This window comes from Chiroxiphia lanceolata, chromosome 4 (genome assembly GCF_009829145.1).
Source record: "Chiroxiphia lanceolata isolate bChiLan1 chromosome 4, bChiLan1.pri, whole genome shotgun sequence".
NCBI classification, from domain to species: Eukaryota; Metazoa; Chordata; class Aves; order Passeriformes; family Pipridae; genus Chiroxiphia; species Chiroxiphia lanceolata.
Window position 1 is genome coordinate 8,233,138 of NC_045640.1, and position 19,956 is coordinate 8,253,093.

The 19,956-nt window shown below is 42.3% G+C and overlaps 1 protein-coding gene across 7 annotated transcripts in view; it reads right to left on the minus strand.

Annotated features, from left to right (window-relative positions):
- The window catches only part of FAM53A (family with sequence similarity 53 member A), a 70,772-nt gene extending 53,106 nt beyond the window's left edge, over positions 1-17,666 (minus strand). For 2 of the 7 annotated variants that reach the window (XM_032685773.1, XM_032685768.1), the window contains exon 1: positions 17,570-17,666. The gene's annotated coding sequence lies outside the window, so the exon portion shown is untranslated. Of the gene's footprint in view, positions 1-11,411; positions 11,435-17,201; positions 17,311-17,414; positions 17,515-17,569 lie in introns of those variants that run through there. The other 5 variants (XM_032685772.1, XM_032685767.1, XM_032685769.1 and 2 more) reach the window with 4 other exon arrangements.
- Between the last annotated feature and the right edge of the window lie 2,290 nt (positions 17,667-19,956).

Below are 19,956 nucleotides of genomic sequence, written 5' to 3' on the forward strand. Positions count from 1 at the left end.
TTGTCCCTTATTGCCTCCTAGAAGAAAGTTCCTCATTGTATTTTCATCTTTTTGGGGATTTTGTTTATTTCAAGACCCTCTGCTGTGCTATGTATTTAATGTACCCAGAGAGAGAGCAAACTGTTTGCTTTATGTACTTTTTCCACCATACTGTTTTTCCAGAGCTGATTAAAGGCAGCCAACTTCGTTTTTCAGTCTCTCCTTATCATGCACTTTATGCTTATCAGGCTGAATCTGCTCAAACTGCTCGGCACTTCAAACTAATTGGATTTTCAGTAACATGAACCATTTGACCATCCCTGTTAGGGCACCACAGATCCTGCTGAATTATCATTTGTTTCAGCTGGCTCATGGCACAGTCCTCGTGCTCCAACATCCAAGTGCTGCTGGAGTGCTCGTGCTCCAGTTCTGCCTTACTGTCCATGCAACCTGTAGGCACACATCTCTGTGTCACCAAGCCTCTGCAGGCAGCAGCAGAGCCAGGCATGCAAGTTCAAACACTGATATCCTCCAAGCCTTGAGGTAACAACAATAGCCCTTGGAGCTCCAAGTTGGATGAAGTCCTACAAGATTATGGCCATCTTTCCCTTAACACTGTTCCCTTAGGTAGAACAGTGAGAAAGCTGAGACCTCCAAGATAAACATACACAACAAAAGATGTTAGTCAGTCTCTGTCCTGGGAGAGACAATCTTCCTAGGATCTTCTTAAGCTGGGGGGCAGAGGTGAGGCAGGGGGAAGAAGCTACTTTTATTGTTGAAAGGTAAGACTAATGAAATGGAATAAATGGAATATAAAAATCAAACTCTAAATGCAAGCCAAAGCTAACATTCCTCACAGTTGGAGAATGAGCTGTGATAGAATCAGTATCACCATTGTCTCTGATTTAAAAGTTCTGCTCTATTCATTCTGAAGGCTGAGAAAAGTAAAGATTCATTATTCTATCTCTATAGTACTATTAAAGAAGAGAGGGTTTATTTCTTTAAAAGTTTAGCCATAAGTAGTAATGACTTGTAAAATCTCTGCCAAAATTAACAGTGGAGATAGAAAAGAAGTGCTCATGTCACGAATTCTGTATCTTCTCAGTGACATCACTGGTGTCTTTTTTGGGAAGACTACTAAAAATATGGATTACCCAACCTCCCAGTCAATTAAAGGATGTCAGAGGCTCATTCAATTTGACAACCTACTTTCAAAGAGATGAAGAGTCCTGATGAAGAACACAAAAGCCAATACAAAAATCTCTTCTTGGCTCTAAGAAAGTAAGGCAGCCAGACTCATTTCCAACCCACTCCTCCTCCTCCTTGCATCCTGCAGGACAAAATGTTCCAGCAACAGCTCATCTCGATGGGAAAATTTACATTTGTTTGAAATGCTTCTAACAATTTCTTCTCTGTTTCTGGAAGTTCCATCTTGGATAAAGAAGAGATCACAAGATCTTTAGATGATTTCCCCATAACACAAATGTAGGTGTTTCTTGACGATCGCAACCCCATCTTTTTCTGCCTATGGTACTAAAATTACCTGTGAGAACACAGAAGGTTGTTCCCTCTTTTCTGTTACTTCACAGTAACTTCTCCTATCTTTGCTTTGAGTGCTACATGGAACCCTTATTACCAACAACCCCATACAGACACACTTAGCCTGCTCTCAGCAGAAGAAAAGGATTAACTAGAGTCAAAATTCCAATTCGGATAAGTAGGCCCTTTAAAATATTATCTCTGCTTCAGCAAGCCAAAGTAGCTAATCACTCCAGCAGTACTAACTCCACATCTAGATGATTTTGCTACTAGACTCTAGATGAAAGACAATGTGATTTTTTTTTTTGCCTCCTGGCACTTTCTGCAGCATCCAAGGAGCATTTCAAAATTGAAACATCACACAAAACTGATCAAGATTTAACAGAGCATTGTCTGTCCCATCCTGGTTATGCTTGAAGCAACACAAAGTTGGAAGACCAGCTTTACAGAAACTGCCAAGCTAATGCCTTATGCCATCTGAAAAAAAGCTACAGAATGTCTAGTTTCTTGCAATGCAAAATTCCAGCTTCCAAAAGGAAAGAGAACATTCTACTTCTAAAAATACATATTTACTACAGAGTTAAGAAGTTCACAGGGAGGCTAAGCATTCCTTACAACATAAGTCTATTATTAACTTTTAGCCCACAAAGGTTCTCGATAGCAGGTATTTAAAGAGAATTATTTGGACTCTATCCTTTTCAGCACTAATTTGCAGTGTGGCTATTCTGCAAACCTTCCCAAATTCCAAGTTTTAATTGCAAAGTTTCCTGCAGCTATAAAATTATGCATCAGTGTTTTGGGAGATAGGTATTACAGGGGGACACTGCAGTTTCCAGCATGTTACACTTTAGGAATCCTCTCTATTGCAGTTAACTAGCACCCCTTTATTTTCTGAGGTTCTCTACAAAAAGTTTCCAAACAGTGTATTAGAATAACAGTTTCTGGCCAAGAGGGACAAAGAGTATAGTCCGTATTCTGTAGAAACTGTTCCACAACCATCTAGCAAATTATGTTTAAATCGTAATTCTTTTCCCTGAAGAGTTCAGATGTGACAAAATAAGGAAAGGCTCAATACCCCACTCTACACATGCTAGAACTCTGAACAAAGCCAAAGAGGCCAGTTTCTACATTTGCAATTTAGAGTTTCTTTAAAAGGACCGAAGAGATATTTCTTCAGCTATAGAACCTCTTTGCTTTCTCCACACAGTGCTTTCATAAGTCAGATTTTATCAGAAGGAAGCCTCAATATTTTGAGGTGTTCAAGCTTGGATTAAGGTTGACACAACCCCAGCACAAAACTGCAAAAAGGAACAAGAAAAATAGGCTAGAAGGCATCCTTTACATTAACAGATAGCCACTGGAGTCAAGTTTCTCAGATATTCCACAGGCTCTGGAAGCACAAGCAATACCAAGAGCTCAAAGCTGTCTGCTGAAGAACATACCTCACTTACTGTGCAAGGTAGGATTATAATTCACCATTCTAAGGTTACAAGCTGGGATTTGGGTTGTTAATACCTCTAGAGGTAGGTAAGAATAAATATTAAGTCCACCTGCCTAAAATGCAGAAAACCACTACTGAGCCTAGAATTTCACTGTTTTGACCCTAAAGCATCATCACTAACACCAACTGGTCACTGAGTCAGCTGTGACAAAACATAAACTGCTCCTAAAATAAGGCTGCATCCTACACACTCATTTCTACTCCATCTCCCACGCTTCAGATACAAGAACTCATAGGAGAAGGAAGGAAAGAAAGCCTCAACTATCCCATACGGCCTTCGGACCTCAGTTTACTTAAAACACATTTCAGCAAATCCCTCCAACTCAAAGGGAAAAAGCAGCACTCAGTTTTCCAACCGAAGAAACAGACTTTTTCAAAGCCTTCTGTGTGAGATGAAGAAAATCTGCAAGCAGAGGCACCAGAAGCAAACTAAAGAGAATATAATGGTCTCAGTTGTTGGCTTCCAGTTTGCAAATTCAGACGGATGATGTGCTGGAAACAGGTTAAAGGTAATACACTGGTATTGCCTTGGATTGTATTGTTTCTCACTCTTCAGATGCAAAATTCACCCAGCTTGGCTGAGAAACACATACAAAATAAAGATTATTTAATAAACTTGGAATTTGAAACACATTTTTTTACTCTATTACATGATGAACTGTTTAAATATACTACCCTTTACTTTGCAAGTTACTATCAGTGGTTTGGGGTTTTATTTAAACAAAGAGAAGAATCTGCTTCCAGAAAAGAGAAAAAAGGGTTGAGATAGGGAATGTTAAACTTTTGTCACAGTTTGTAAGGTACATTTCTCAAAGCAACAGAAGTGGTGAAGTAAGCTCAAGGGACTTTTTCCAGGTCATACCTAATTAAAGCAGGTAATGTATCACTACAGAAAACTAGGGCTAAGAACTCAACCCTGCCAGAGGTTAGAGCATTTATTATTGCCAACTCATATCAGTAAGAAAGTCTCCCAGGCTTAAACCTGTCTTTCAGACCTGAAGACCACCACAGACAAGTCATCCTGCAATTTTTAAAGCATCTTTGTCAGACAGGACAAGAGCCTGGCTGTGCCTTGTGTCTGATGCTGTACAAAGATCATGTTCCAAGATGCTTAAGTTACTTACGTTCTCTTTCCTAAAATAATCTACACGACAACGACAGGCAAGGATTTCATTAATTCTGCTCAAGAATATTTACATCTCCTCTGTTTGGAGTTCCATTTGAATTAGCCATCAGCATTGGCCTGTGACCAGTTATCTCCCTGCAATGTACCATTCTGGACTCTTCCTCCACCTCAGCATTACTGCAGAAAGCCCAAGGCTACAACATACAGTGCTGAGGAACAGAAAATCTGGTCTGAGGCTTTTACACATGAACACCAAGCCCTTGGCTTTTGCCATAACTATGAACTAAATGAGTTGATGGTCATTATTTCAAGAATATGATACTCAAACCAAGAGTTATTGCCTGTTTGAGCAGTTCAGAATAAAACCTGGTGGGTGATCACCACTTGAGAGTATTACTGCAACTTCCAGTCTATGGTATTACTGAAAGCTTGGAGCTCAGGTTCTACACAAATTATTTTCACCTCCACATACTGTTTTTATAAATATGCTATTTAAAAATCAATGGAAGTATTTATATAGTATACAAAGCCTCCAGTAAAATACAAAATTCAGACTCAAATAATAATTTACACTATTACTGTTTGAGTATAATATATTAGTGTTTGGAGAAATCAGTCTAAACCTTGTACACTCCTACTAAAGCAAGTGATCCAGAGTATACAAGACCCTTGAGATTGTATTTTACTCTAAGGTTTGGGGAATAAAAAAATAGATCAAGATTAACTGGCCCTACTACTGAGATATTTCCTTCACTCCATCAGTTAGAGAAGCCAGAGGGAAAAAGTAAAGATAAGAAGTAGTATCACCTACTTTGTCTCAGTATTTGCTGTTAAAAAACAAGAAGTATAACAGGCACATATCCATGCTTTAAAAATACCCAGGCCTGAAAAAAACATAGCACTGACCCTTAACTTGTATGGCAGTGACAACAATGACTACCCCACGCACATCCTGCTTCCCTATAACAGAATGGAATAATATCAGCACTGAAGTCCTGTCCTATTACCAAGGCCTATGGGCTTGGAGCTGAGGGATTATACAAATCTCTTCCATACATCCTGCTCCCAAAACACACAGAGCTAATAAACCTCCTCCTGTTTGCCTTCAGGTTCATTCTGAAGTGTTTCAGACATCTGGTTGGCTTGTTTAAAATAAAAAGCCCAGCTAGTACATTTGTTTTTATGATCCCAAGTGTGAAATGTTCTTGCTGGAGGCCTCAGGCCAGGTGAAAAACACTTATGTTAAGATGCTCCTTCATGGCATTTCAGGGATCTAATGAGCTATATAATCTGCACCCAGGGAAGTCTCCCTACATTAGCTTGTGTACAACTATGGAAATTAAAAATGAGGAACCTATGGCAGTCCAAATATTTTTCAGTAAATAGTACAGCTGGTGAACTGCAGCTAGTACTAAATTTAGAACTCAAGTGCTGAGCAGTATTCTGTAAATATCCATACATCTCAATGCTTACAGCAACTCCAAGCCTTACTGTCTTAATTCTTCATACTATAAGTAATATTTCCCTCTCAGGACAAAGTACTATGCTGAATTTAGCAGTGTAAGAGAAGTTTGCCTTTGCCTCAAAATTGTAACTCCCCAGAAGATCATTGTGTAACTGTACTGAATGAGCACATGTGTGTGTATCCTCCTTTTATGACACTGTATGACAAATACACTGTTTACATATTTTCATATAAAGCCCAGAAGTCTAGAGAAGGTGAATTACAAAGAAGAGTTCATACAAGAGTAAAACTCTAAGCAAGCTTGCATAAAGTAGTTAAAGCTTGGTGCTACATTATCTGTGTTGAAAGAACATGGAAATGCATTGAACAGATATGAAATATGCTGTGTAACTGACAACCAAGTTCCATCTCATGGCCCAAACTTGTTCTCTATCATGGTTGACCATCTGTAATTTGTTACTGAAGAAACCTGAGTACATCTGGCAGGAGACACCACCTTGAGAGCTGACACACTGAAAGACCTCAAGTTTTACCACTCCCATCTAGTTACCAAATCCATTAGAATTCAGAAAATAAAGCTTAAAACACTATACAGCTTTCAGGTAGCAAAAATTTTCTTTAAGATAAAGAGGTCTCAGCTATCACACCACAAATTCCAAAACTGAATGGTACTTTGAAGAATTTCTTGTTGTTGCTCCTTACTTTGCTAAAGCTACAGTTTCTATCAACTTAATTATTTGTTGGTGTCCAACTTCTGTTTTGCACATACCAGGAGATTTTGAATGGTGAAGTCTCTGAAGAGACCTGTACTACACAGGAACTGCTCTAACTACATGAGCTCTCAGTAACAGTCCACAAACGCCCCAAGTACGAGCAGACCACAAATTAAAGTCCATCAAAATAACCAAAGGAAATTTCAAAGACAAAAGCAGTGCACACATGTCAATACTGTGTGTGCTTTCAGATACTACTTTAAGTGTCACCAGGGACATGCCTCTTGCCAGACATATTAAGGTACTTCAATATAAATTAGTTCAGTTGAGCTATGCACCTCTTACTAGTTCACCAGACCATTTCAAAAGCAAAACAGCTACTTTCTCACTACGCATTCAGCTGTCAGCAGCACACTGAACAGCTGGATTCAGGACAGGCTGCGCTACAAGTCAAGACACAAACTAAGGGGCACACATTGCAGTAGGTATTTAGAAAAAGTATTTGTAACAATTACATCAACTAAAAGAAATCACATGAGGCAAAGTAAGTTACACCATATAAGAGAAGACAATTATGTTCAGTCAGAAAAAACCCAACAGCGAACTGTTCCACCTACATTAGTATGATTTTTTTTTCTTTAAATACTGAAAGACAACCTTCTGCATGATGGAAAAGCTCAATATTTTCTCTGTGAGCTACCTCACCACTATCAGATGTTTAATGAATGACTTATTAATTCTACAAGCAAGTTCTGAAGAAAGATTCACTTGCCAAAGTGGCTTCATAGAAGTTACTAGAACTCCAAATCACAGAGGAGTTTACTCACGGAGGACAGGCTATGAAGCCTTAATGCAAAACCATTCCCTTGTATGGGAGGCAACCAGGCACAAGGTGCCAATCAGTACTCAAGTATTGTGGACCACATTTCAGTCAGTATAAGGCAAAATAACTATTTTATTTGAGCACAAAAATGCCAGGTGAAAAATGAGCGTTGAGGAAACTTTTAGTTTTAATCTTCCCTGACTGGGACAGAAATGCAGCAGCTTTAAATGCCGTCAGGTAAGTCACTTGGCAAGCTCAGCACCCAACATCCACAGACAGCAACAGTGCAAGAGAGGACAGGATCATGAGTGTTTGGAAGGGAAATCCACGTCCTCCCACTGGGGCAGTTGCCTTTGCAGATGACAGCATTCTGACAAATCAGCTTTGGTAACCAGGTTGAAGGACAAAACAGTCAAGATCTGATGAAGTCAACAGTGAGAGATGCAAGTGTGTCCTTTCAGCTCTTCACCTGAAAACTCCAATCTTTCAAATGATCTTTCAGTGCTGACAAAAAGGGTACTTTTATCTAAATTTCCTTTAAAATAAGCTTCTGAAATTACATCTGGGTTCCTGGCATCTTCACACGTGCAAACGTTAAGCACACTACAGTCTGCATGAAGCAGTAACATCTTTTCTGTTGAAGATCTGAAACAAACCACTGCAGCAGGGGAAGTCACTGGCTGAGCACCTGGACCCAAGAAGTACTGAAGTGATAAACAAGCTTTTGACAGCTGCAGCCTTTTCTGCAGGTGCCACAGGCATTTACTTCATTTCAGTTTGGCTCAGTTCAACACTTAGTTCAATAACTAGTTTAGAATTCAGAAATAGGTTAGGTTTTGTTTGATCAGCTTGTGCTGAAGTGAGAAAAGGGTGAAAGGAAGGTGTCCCTCCCCCAAACTAGTTCCAAAGGTTAAGGCTGTATTTAACAGGACTATAAAGTTTAGTCTCAAGGACATGCAGCATTTTGCAACCAACTATATTACTAAAAATTGAGTATCACACTTAAAACAGAAAAACCTGCCACAACCAAGTATTAACCCACTTCCAAAAGAGCTTTTCTGAACACAGCTCCCTCTTAATACTTAAAAACAAGTATTAACATCCTAAAGTACACTCAATACATATTTCACCATCCACATCCACTTCTCAACGCCAGGTGATGCTGCCTTACTTTTCTGGCAACATATTGTGGGTTCCAAGCGATCACTGAGATAATCCCAGCTCGCAAACATTCAACATCTTTAGAGAAGAATTATCAGACTTTCTAAACTTCTGCTCAATTTAACACTACAGCATGATTTCGAAGGACAGATGTCCATCTCCTCAGAGCACACAGTGGAATGGATGGTGAGAAGATTCACTATTCCATCTTGCAGCCAGGCACAACAGAACTTTTACTACACTCAAATACACCTGTGTGATGAGAATAAACTGCTACATATTCAGAAACCACATATAAGGCATGAGATTAGAGCAAGTCTAAGGTAATTACTGAATGGTAGAGATGCAAAGTAGATTGAAGGTGTACAGGGAGAGGTGCTGGAGAAGTAACAACAAATAGTACTTACAAAACTGTGTCAAACAACCCCAACGGAGACAGGGCTTGGAGAAATCCATTTCCATGCAGCAAAAGATGCATTATGTGAATCGAGTTCAGCAGGGGAGATGATATGAGAACTAAGATTTCAAAGAGAGAAAATTGCACCTGGAGAGATGTCAACAAATGCTTACAAACACAAATCCAAGAAAAATACCCTGAAGAAAAGTTGTTCCAAGTAGCAGAGCTTATCCTTCAACATATAGCTTGCAATGCAAGAGCAATTTCATCTCACAAATGGAGAGCTTAAAAGAACCCTAGCCACAGATGACTTCAGTCACTCTAACACCTGAAATTATTGGCAAAGTACTAGATTTGGAGTGTTATGTGATATATTTCAATACAGACAGGAAAAGGACATGCTTTTTTTCCAAAAAGAAAAGTCTGGATATCAGTTTCTGAGGTTAGGCCTGCCTTCATTCCATGCCTGCCTTCAGAAAAAGGTCAAAATTCATGTGACTGGTCTCCAATTCTCCACATTCCACAGAATCTCTGGAGAGGGTGGGAACCTCCTGTGAGCACTGAAAAGCAACAAGGAGGTGCTCAGCACCCACCTGGTTCACTTGGACATCAGAGTAACAGGGTTTAGAGACAGGAGAGAACATGTGAGGTCATATACCCAAGGTTTACAGACTTCTGCTGTTGGGAGGTAAGCAAAGGCTCATAAGTGAATGGAATACCTGGAGGACAACCATACCCAGAGAGCAGTTACCACTGGTGAGCAGGAGAACACACCACACAGAAACCCAGCTCAGTTCCATTTCTGTGTTTCCCATGATCTGCTGCCGGCACAGCAGGCTTGTTACAAGTAGGAGAAAGGCAGGAAGAACTGCAAGACAGCCTTAAAATTCTATATAAAACTCTTACAAGTTGAAAAACTGTTCTGCAAGTAACAGGATACAACTGAGTTCTGAGAGGTGCACTCAGGTAGGATTAAATGAACAAACAGGAAGGCAAATTCTTCAGAAGAAAGCTGCGGGCTCGACTGGATCAACAGACTGACCTTGAAACAAGTGTTAAGCTGGTGTAAGAAAGTCAAATGCATGGGGATGCATTAACAGGAATATCAGCTCCAGGGCACATGAAGCAGTCTTTTTACTCCACTCAGCTCAGGAAAGCCTCAGCTGTAGTACAAACTTGGGCTTTAAGCACCATGCTCAAAGCCTGATGTGGACTAACATGAGAGAAGGAAACAAATTATTAGAGTTGAAAATCATGAACTCTCAGGAAGGCCTGAATACACTAGTTTTATTTAGGCCAAAAGTATCACTAGGTTGCAGGGTGGAGGGCAAGACACAAGGCAAGGAAACAGGAACATGGCAAAGGACAGTTCAAATAATTTTAAAAGATTACTTACTACAGGGGAAAGAAGAGCTGTCCCTTATGCCCAGGGAATTAGGCAATGAGCCTGACCTGCAGTAAGGAAGATGTCTGGTTCCATACTCAGAACAAGTTTTAATGCTGAGGACAGCAAAGCACTAGACTGAGCAGAAAGAAGAGCTGCTCAAGCCTCTGTTATGAATCACATTAAATGTGCAATACCAGCATGGGGCAGGGGCCTCACACCCAGCCTAGACGTTCTGCAGTCCTACTTTTCTTTAATTTAAATTACTAACTCAGTTTCAAGCCACTACAATGTTTTTGCTTATCCTCCTAAGGTGTGTGTTTAGTTTCAACAAGCTAGAGGTTACTTTTCTGATTTTTCAAATTAAAACATCAGGATTTGCACATCCAGTTTATTTTACTATACTAAAAAAAAAAATCAACACCTTCCTCATACTTTCTTCACAGAGAAATAAATCCACTCCAATCATTTCCCGTGGCAGTATGCAAGTTCCAACAACATTGCAGTATCCTGCTGTATTTTTCTTCTGACCAGAACTGAGCGTGCTTTGCCTCCTAACAACCCAGCAGGGTGATGTAATGGCTTTCACCGCTGTGGTGTCAAAGCACTGTCACACAAACATATGCACACACCTTTTGCTTTTACAATCATTGCCTTAGGCTTGGTTAGGACTTCCTGAGGATGTGAAGTGCTGCATGTGAACCAAATAATCCAAAACAAAAACTAAAACATGCAGGATTTTACAGACGGGGAGTTGAAGCAGAGAGCGTTAGTTACAGACAGAAAATAGAATCTGTTACGTGTTCACATTTAAACTGCAAAAGCTAAAGTCACTAAAGCACAGAAGAATTAACTCTTAAGAGCTCAGGCCACTTAAGAAGCATAAACCAAAGACAAAATACTGCCCTTTTTCATCCTCTGCAATAGTTTGGTACTGCAGGTATTTCTCCAGGTCCTGGTCTGCTTTATTAGATGACATTCTTCTGATTTGTGAAACATGAAAAGAGCAGCAACAGTCCACCTCACCCTGCAGGAGCTCAGCAATTTCTTATCCAAATATTGAACCAGAAAGGTCTGCTCAGGATGGAGTGCTAATGGAAGAAAATGATGAAGTCAGCAAGCATATATGCAGCCAAGCTCAAGGAGACCACCGTAGATCCTGGGAAGTGAACAGGCCAAGTGACAGGCTGTCACTGGGACACGCTGGCACATGTTCCAGTGCCAGCACCATCTCCTCATCACTGACACTGCTGTTGTGTCTTAACCTTTGGTAGCCCCTTACAGCAGGCAACAGCCCTTCAGTTTAGCCTCCAAGTTACTCACACTTCTCAAATTCATCAAGGTGCAACGTGGTTGTTTCATTTCATCGCTTCTAAGATATGAAAAGATGAAGTGCCAGGTACTTGCTCCTTTCCCCTTTCCCACTAGAAGAAACACACACTGTATTTTAGCCAATTCAAGCAAGTAGTTCTTGAATGCTGTTTTCAGTACTCCTCTCTTCTCTCACTTACTAAATACTGCATCGAATTAGGCTGTGAAGCACAGCAGTAGTCTTGGGGCACACTTACACACCACTACCCCCATTCCAAATAGGGCTTAATGAATTATTATTTGTCACTACTATCACATTGGGACAACTGAACAAAGAGGTTCCTTTTTTTTTTTTTAACTAAGATTGAAATTGTAACTGTCAGTTAATCAAAAACACTATACAGACATACCAATAGATCCTACGTATCTAAATAGAGACCAGCAGTTAAAACCAAATAAATCACACCCTCAAAACTGTCCATAGATCAGAAGTCTGTTATGTTATGAAAACAAGGCTGGTTCATAACATGATAGAAAAACCACCTGCAATCTCAGTGGCCACCTACATGTTGATTTAGAAATGCTGAGCTGCAAGAGGCAAAACCCCACAGATCCAGACCCATCCTGCCTCAACTGTACTTCCAGAGCTCTGCTGATTCATAACCTACATCACACACATGAGCCTCCAAACTTTAACCTTTTCCATATTCTGCATGCTACTTTTGGACAGTGAAAGCTGATAAAGCAATAAGGTTTTACAGATCCTAATGAAACACAGCTCTTGTCACTTGCACCCTTCCTTAAATATGATAAACCTCCCTCTAAAACCAAAAGAGGTCAGATCAACAGAAAGCTTGAAGGAAGACAGAAAGTGCATCTTTCATTAGGAAAGCACAGAAAGTTAGAGAAAACAGTACCCTTAAGACAAGAATTTTCACTATACACGAACTCTGGAGGGTAGAATAAAGAACAAAAATATCACACACTATCCAACAGTAACTGTATGAAATAGAGGAATACTTTACTAAGACAAAAATCTAAATCCACAATTAAGAAGGTGAAACAACATATGTGCACAGCACTGAAGGAATGATTTAGGGCCACTGACATCAACAAGAGCTGCACAGAGCAAAAATTAAACATGCTGCAATAATAATATGAACTGCCCAATTAGGTTAAAAAATACATTTACCCTACAAATTAAAAAACCTCCCAAAGCCCTCGAAGGCATTAATGCTGTTCACAATGTTATTTGAGATGCAAATTAGGGACCTAAAGTTAATATAACACCAACAGAAGTTCCTATTATTCCCATTCATGGCTCAAGGGGAGGCGACAGTAGAAGAGAAGCCTCAGCTCTGCTGTATGAGGTCTTATGAGGACAGTAAAGGTTTTCCTTCGTTTTTAACATTAACTCTCCTTAACTTAAATGTAGAAATTGACAAATTAAAAAGGTGATCTTTCATAACCCAAGAAAAGCGAAGTGAATTAAAAAAAAAAAAAAGGTAAGCCAGCTGTCAAGGCTAGCTGGATGAGGGGAGTGTTAAGGAAAAACAAGTATTCTTTAGAAAAAAAGGAATTCAGATCCTATCTTCCAGCATCACAGAGTTGAGGTTAAAGCACAGAAGTAAAGGTATAGACAGTGGTGCTGCAGTTATTTCTTCAACTATTTCCTGTACCAGCTGGGTTCCAATTTTAAAGCTCAGCAAATGCAGGAACAGCTTTTTTCCATCTCAGATGCCTTCCCCACAATGACATGTAGGTCTTGATATACTGAGTCAGTTTTGCAAATGACATTTGTAATGACAGCCCTAAGCAAAAATACTGTTTGATTTCACACTCTTATCTCTGTCTGTACAGACAGACACACACAGATTGAAGAGCGGCTTCCATCACTGGCCCTGGATGTCCAAAGCTCTGGGCCTGCACTTTGATAAATTTGATATATTTGATATATCACTGATAGAATTTTTCCCAACATTTTCCTACAGTTTAATTTTCACAGGAACTTAAAACAATGTTGTCATATCAAATTCAGAGCAGTAATGCCAGAAGCCTTGATCTTACTGTTAATATCCAACAAGCAAAATGCGACAGTAAGAATTTCACTAAAATACAATCAAGTTCAGACAGCAGAAAGCAAATTATATTAGGTTTGGTTTTATAACTCAGTAAATTTCCTAACTGAAACAGTTTATATTATCTAAAGCATGATATTCAACTGTTTGCTTAAAAAAACATATAGTGCTGTCAGTAAACTGAGAGCCATAACCCAGATAATGCATTTAGTAACAACCCTGCCTACTTCCTCCCCTCAACCTAAAAATTAGCAGAAACACGGCCTTCAGAAGTTATTTACGCCCACTGCAAAGCATTAGCAGTTAGCTGAGCAGCCTCTTGCCAGCTTGTTGATGACACTATTCCCCAAACTGACCAAACAAAAAAGCCACAACAGCACAAAATGTAGAAATGGCTATATTAAAGAGCTGACAGTTACCTTGATTTTTCTATACTCAACAGTACCACAATACCCAGCTGGATAACAGAAAAATTTGTAGAGCAGCCTAAAAAGGAATTAAAATTATGCCACTCCCCCCCCCTTTATTTTTACAGACCTCCTCTTGAGGGAGAAGAAAATCCTTAAAGAAAACCATTTTCCAGAAAATATGACTGTCTCAATCCCCTAACAGTGTTTACAGTTCAGAGAAACCAACAAAGTGAAGATTTTTTTTTTTATACAGACTCTGTATCTATCACTGGACTGCAATACTTCAGTGCTAAGACCTTAAGGACACAAACTTTATAATATACAAAAAACCACATTGTCAACACAAATAGCTCCCTTGCAGGTGTACAGAGTCAAGAGATTGAAACTTACCTACCAAGAAAGTATCAGATGCTGCCCTGATTTCAAGTACCTGTGTTCCTAGCCATGAATTTCTTCCCTAGAATTAATGAACAGGGCTTGCTTCTGCTCATTAACCCCTCCTTCAAGAGCGCTCATAAAGCCCTTCACAGGTTTCTGTGAGTAGTTCCACCGTCCCCAGTAAGATTATGTTAGTTACAATATCTACAACAAAAGTTGCAGGTACTCTATTTCAAAATTTAAGTTTATATGTAGATTATGTAAGACCAAAGACAAAGTCCTATGAACGTTTACCTGCAAGATCATTCTTACATAATGATCAGATCTCAAGAATGTACTAATCTAAAAATAGTCCAAGAAGTTTATTTCATAAAAATAAAAATGAAAGTTTAAAGCAAACAAAGTTTTGTCTAAAAAGAAAGCACAAAACCTGCAAGCTTGCAGGGGAGAGAGAAACTCATTGTTGTCAAAAGGTAAAATTTCTGTTTGTACTATGACCATAAACATACACAAAAAGAAATGTAAATCATAACATAAATACTAAGATTTTCCACTAAAGGTTTAACTAGACTTCTTGCTAGCATTTAAGAAAACTCAAAGCAGAACCAGAGAGGACAAATTCTTAGAACAGAACTCAAAGCCAGCACCAAAAAGTGGAGGAGCGAGGAAAGAATTGTGTTTGGAAAGTTTTAAGTACACCATGTTTCTAAAGGGAATAATCTATCAAACCACAGGAGGTGACTAGAACTGCCATCATCACTGTTAACACAAAGGAATGTAGACTGGGGGGAGGCAACAGAGGAAGGGGGAGAAAGAACAGAGAAGGGAAAAGAAGGATCTTAAAAAAGGGAGCCACAGTAATGGCTACCAGACTCTCAAGGAATTCCTAAAGGAAAGAATAAATCCTTCAAGGTTTTGTTTTAAATAAAGCAATCCATGCAATAAATTGCAGTCTTCTCAGTACAGTTAGGCTTCCAGTTTATCTGTCCACCATATTTTCATAAATACAGTTTTATACCTCTACTACCAAAGTTTAACACAATGGTTGCAAATATAAATAATTCTCCTTTCAGCCTCCTCATTCTTCTGAATCATAGCACCCTGCAGAAAAATAGCTTTTCAAATGGAAGTAGGGAAATTTAACTTTCCCAAATTTAAAATATCCCTTTACAATTACTGAATCAACTTTAATTCTCCAGTTAAAGAGACAATAACTACAGGCTACGCACTGGCAGGTAAAGGCCACTAGAGGACTGCCAGATTACCACAGGAACATCCCAAAAGGATATCATATCATTAGGGGGATGATCTTGCAGATCAGTATTTTAAGTCTGTCTAACAGGCAGCACGTACTTTCATATGATAAAGAATAACATCTTGCTACTGATGCAAAAAATAGGGATAAATAAAAATAGCAGACATATTAATACCAACAGTGTTTCCCAGAAATGCAAAATGAATGAGCAGTAAACACATTTTCTAGTTAGGAGTTCCACCAGCTTATTAAGATCTACTTGAAATGTATGATTTAGCCTTCTGACTCCGAGTGCAACTCTTTCAGGCATTTTCAGAAGCTCACAAGCTCTTTGGGCTTGAACACGTACCCTGCACCTCCAATAAAACCAGATCAAGTCACATGCTTCATCAGGAAAGTTTGTGCTATTCAGCAAACATTGTATTCCGGGTTTCATAAGCCAGACTCGAAGCAAGCAGACTCTTCACAATTAAAACACATCCAGGGATGTTTCAGCTTGCCACAAGATACACAAACTCACTGGTTCTTGCCAGTAACGGTTTTGACAAAAATATTTCCTATCAGTCAGGCATATGAACGGGAGCCAGTGCAACAGTAAAGGCTGCAAAATAACTGTTCTCAGGAGCTAATTTTAATGTAAGCACAGCGAACCAGAAAATGGATTTGACCAGCTGGCTCAACTGATCCCAAGGCCTAGGATTGGGTACGCACATTACAATTCAGGGACTTCTTGGTTCTGAACCACCCAGCCCCTCTCAGCCCTGCAACCCCAAAGCTGAGGTGCTGCTCCAAAGCCCGATTTCTGGTTTCTGAACCCTGTGGTGGAGATGTCATTTCTCCAAAGGGGAAAACACCCGAACTTGCTGATCCCGATCCCGGGAGTTCAGATCCCTGACTCAAGGCCAACCCTGAGGATCCTCCACAAGACCTAAAGCGACCTCCCGAAAGAACACCCAGAATCTCAAGACCACGTTTCTATTCAGCCTTCTTGCAGGCCAGAAAATATTTAATAAGCCAAATAACCAGAACAAAGCCACGTTACTGCCCTTAGAAAAGCTGGAACAACACAATAACCCCATTCACTCGCTCACTGAGCCCAACTGGTCCTTACACTTCGGGGGCCATAAACTAGAATCAACTTTCCTACTGCTTGAGGGGCGGGGGGAAGGAAGAAAATAACCTCCGCTACCATCCAAGAACCACTATGGAAGGCGGCTATTGTGGGAAAACACGCACCTAGTCGAAGGTAACTCTATCCTTGAGCCAGAGGGGGGGGAATCGCCTCAAAATCGCGGGGGGACGTGCCTGCAGACATGTGAGTGCAGGGCAGCGGCACAAAGGAATGTCCGAGCCCCGCCGGGTGCGGAGATCGCACCATCCCTTCCCATGCCATCCCTTCCCTTCCCCGCACGGCCGGGGCAGGCCGGGCCCAGGGACACACGGCCGTGTGTCCCACCCGTGTGCCCGGATCCCGCCCCGAGCGGCACCATTAAACCTGATAAGTTGAGGGGTTTTTTTGGTTATTTTTTTTTGGGGGGGGGGGGGGGTTGAGGTTTTCTCCCTCCCGGTGGGGCCGCCGCCGCCTCAAGCTCCCGGCAGCAGCCCCGCCGTGCGGGGGGAGCGCGGCCCGCGCCGAGCGCCGACAACAACAACAGAATATCCAACATCCACGCCGCTATACCGGTGTAGCGGAAGGGACGGGTGGCCCGCAGCCCCGCAGCCCCGGGGGGACACCCCCGCCCCGCAGGGTCCCCCCGGGCCGCGCTCGCCGCCCTGCCCGCCCGGAGCTGCGCGGTGCCCACGGGGGCTCTGCGAGCGGGTCCGGGGCCGGCTGGGCCGCCTCCCCTCCGCCCGGCACTGCCGCCTGGATGGCTGGTACCTGTGGGGCTGTTACCTGTTAATTGTTACCTGTTACCCGTCCGGCTGTTGCCGACACGGCTGTTACCCGTCACCCGGGCGGCTGTCGGCACCCACCGGCCGCGCTCGTTGAACTGACACCCCCCCCGGCCCCGTGACCCATACCCGCCCACCCCGCGGCACCGGCGGTACCTGCGCGGCCGCGCCGCCTCCCCCGCGCGTTATGGCCCGGGCGGCTCAATGGCAACCGAACAAAACACCGCCGGCCACGCCCCCTCCACCGCCCACCCGCGCCCATTGGCCGCGCCGCCCGCCCGCCGAACCCTGACCCGCCCCGCCATTGGCCGGTGGGGCCGTCTGGCCCCGCCCAAAAAGGGGGCGGGGGGCGGGGCGCTGCCCTGGTCGTGGCGGGGGCGCGCAGCTGCGGGGCGGGGCAGGGAGAGACTACAGCCCCCAGGAGGCTTTGCGGCGGTGCGCCCAGTTCTCATTGGCTAGGCCCGGCGCGTGTGGAGGGACAGAGGGTGCTGGGCGATGACGTCATCTCGTGCCCGGATGGAGCCGCAGAGGGTACGCGCATCGTCCTCCTGCTCTTCCCAGCCCTCCTCTTCCTCCTCCTTCTGCATCCTCCTCTTCCAATTCCTCTTCCTCCTCTTCTTCCTCCTCCTTCTCCTAATTCTTCTTCTTTTCCTCGTGGCTCGTGGAACACTCTCTGCTTGTGCTCGTTTTGCTCCTGGCCTTGAACTGCGAATTCTAGTGCATGTAATGGGAAATTATGGTTCATCTGCTTCCATGATCCTTGTCAATAGCTTTGGCAAGGGGTTTGGCTTCATCCTGTATAGTCAGTTTTTTTACACGCAGAATTCCCCATTGAGAAAACAAGTTATCATCCCTGAAGCATCTCATTGCTAAACTCTTACCCAAACTAAGCTCTAATTCTGTTGGGTTGTTTGTTTTTTTTTTTTTAGAACGAAGGCGTGATGTAAATCTGCCTTTCACAGCCAGGCCCGGTGCGGAGGAACCGGGAATGACCCCCGGGAATGACCGCCAGGAACACCCCCCCCACCGCCCTGTGCAGGTCCCGGTACTCGTGTTCCTTTCCCGGGTATTCCCGGCGCTGCGTCCATGTGGTTACACTGCCCTCTGCTTGCCTGCTCCCTGCTTCCCTCCGCCGGCCGCTGCCAGGCAGATCCCCTGGAAAAACACCTCACCTCCATCCCCCCGTTACCCGGGTACCCAGAGGGATGCCGCCCTGCCCTCGCCCCTCAAAATGGAGGCCTGGAAAAAATTACCCACGTCTGCTTCTTACTCCACAAGAAGATGTTCCTCTGGGAGTTTCTCAGAAGCAGCTCTGAGTCAGCCGTGACGAGGAAGTGGGATGTGTTTGGACAACAATTGCACTGTGCACTTGTCGGGGCAGAGGCTGCTTTGTGTGGGTGCATAATCCTTCACGTCATGAGAAACCAAACCCCGGGTTTACTGTTGCCCACAGGCCCAACGTTACCGGGGTACAGGTATTTCTGATTCGTGGTAACTGTTAACAAAGCTCTTCTCGTCCCTTTGACAACCATCTGTTGTTCCAGCCTTCTGCAACCTGTTCCACTGTGTTTGCACATGGAATTGTGTTTCACCCACCTTTCCTTTGACCCACAAGTGTTTCAGGTGAATTTACCTCTTTGCCCTGTGAGGTTTTGCTGAATTACAAGACAGTATGCTGCGATAGATACCCGAGCTAACATTGCAATGTGGAGTCCAAGCCGAAATTGTGTTCCTGGGAAATGCTTACTTTGGCTTGCTTACTTATCTAGGCTGTCAAATTTTATCATTAAAATTAAACCCACTTTTATTTCAAACAGCATTAGCAGGTTTTGCTTCTGTTCTTCATCACTGTCCTCTCAGCTTTTGCACTCTATACAACCCTATAGTGCTTTTCTCAAATAGTATTCCAAGATTCCTTACCCTGATTATACAATGAATATTTAAATTAGTGTTCTATTTCTCAGAAAGATCAACACATACCTCTCTTCAGAAAGATCTCAGAAGCGATTACAGATACACAGAGGAAAGTACACAGCTTTCTCCCATCGCTCAGTCCTGGCTCTTGAAATACTTTCTGGTTGTGCTCATTTTGCTCCTGGCCTTATTGTGAATTCTAGTGCATGGGAAATTGTAGTTCATCTGCTTCCATGATCCTGTCCATATCCTTGGCAGGGATTTGGCTCCATCCTGTAATCAGCTTTGTATGCAGAGTTCCCCACTGAAAACAAGTTATCCCTGAAGCATTTCATTGCTAAATCCTTGTCCAAACTTAGAATTAATAATTTTAGTTTTTAGAAAAATGAAGTCATTATATAATTTTACCTTTCACAACCATCCTGTCTAAGGATTCTGCTGGAGCAGAGCAGCTCAGGCATGAGATTTTGATGTAAAACTGGTTTTCCTTTACCTTCAAGTTCAACCATTTCCAGAGTTTTGAAACAATAATATTTCCCGCAGTTAAGCCTCAGTATTTTCCTCCAGCCTCCTGCACTGTCTCTGCTTCAAGGAGGGTAAAACCAGAGGGAACTTTTTGTTTCTGGAGC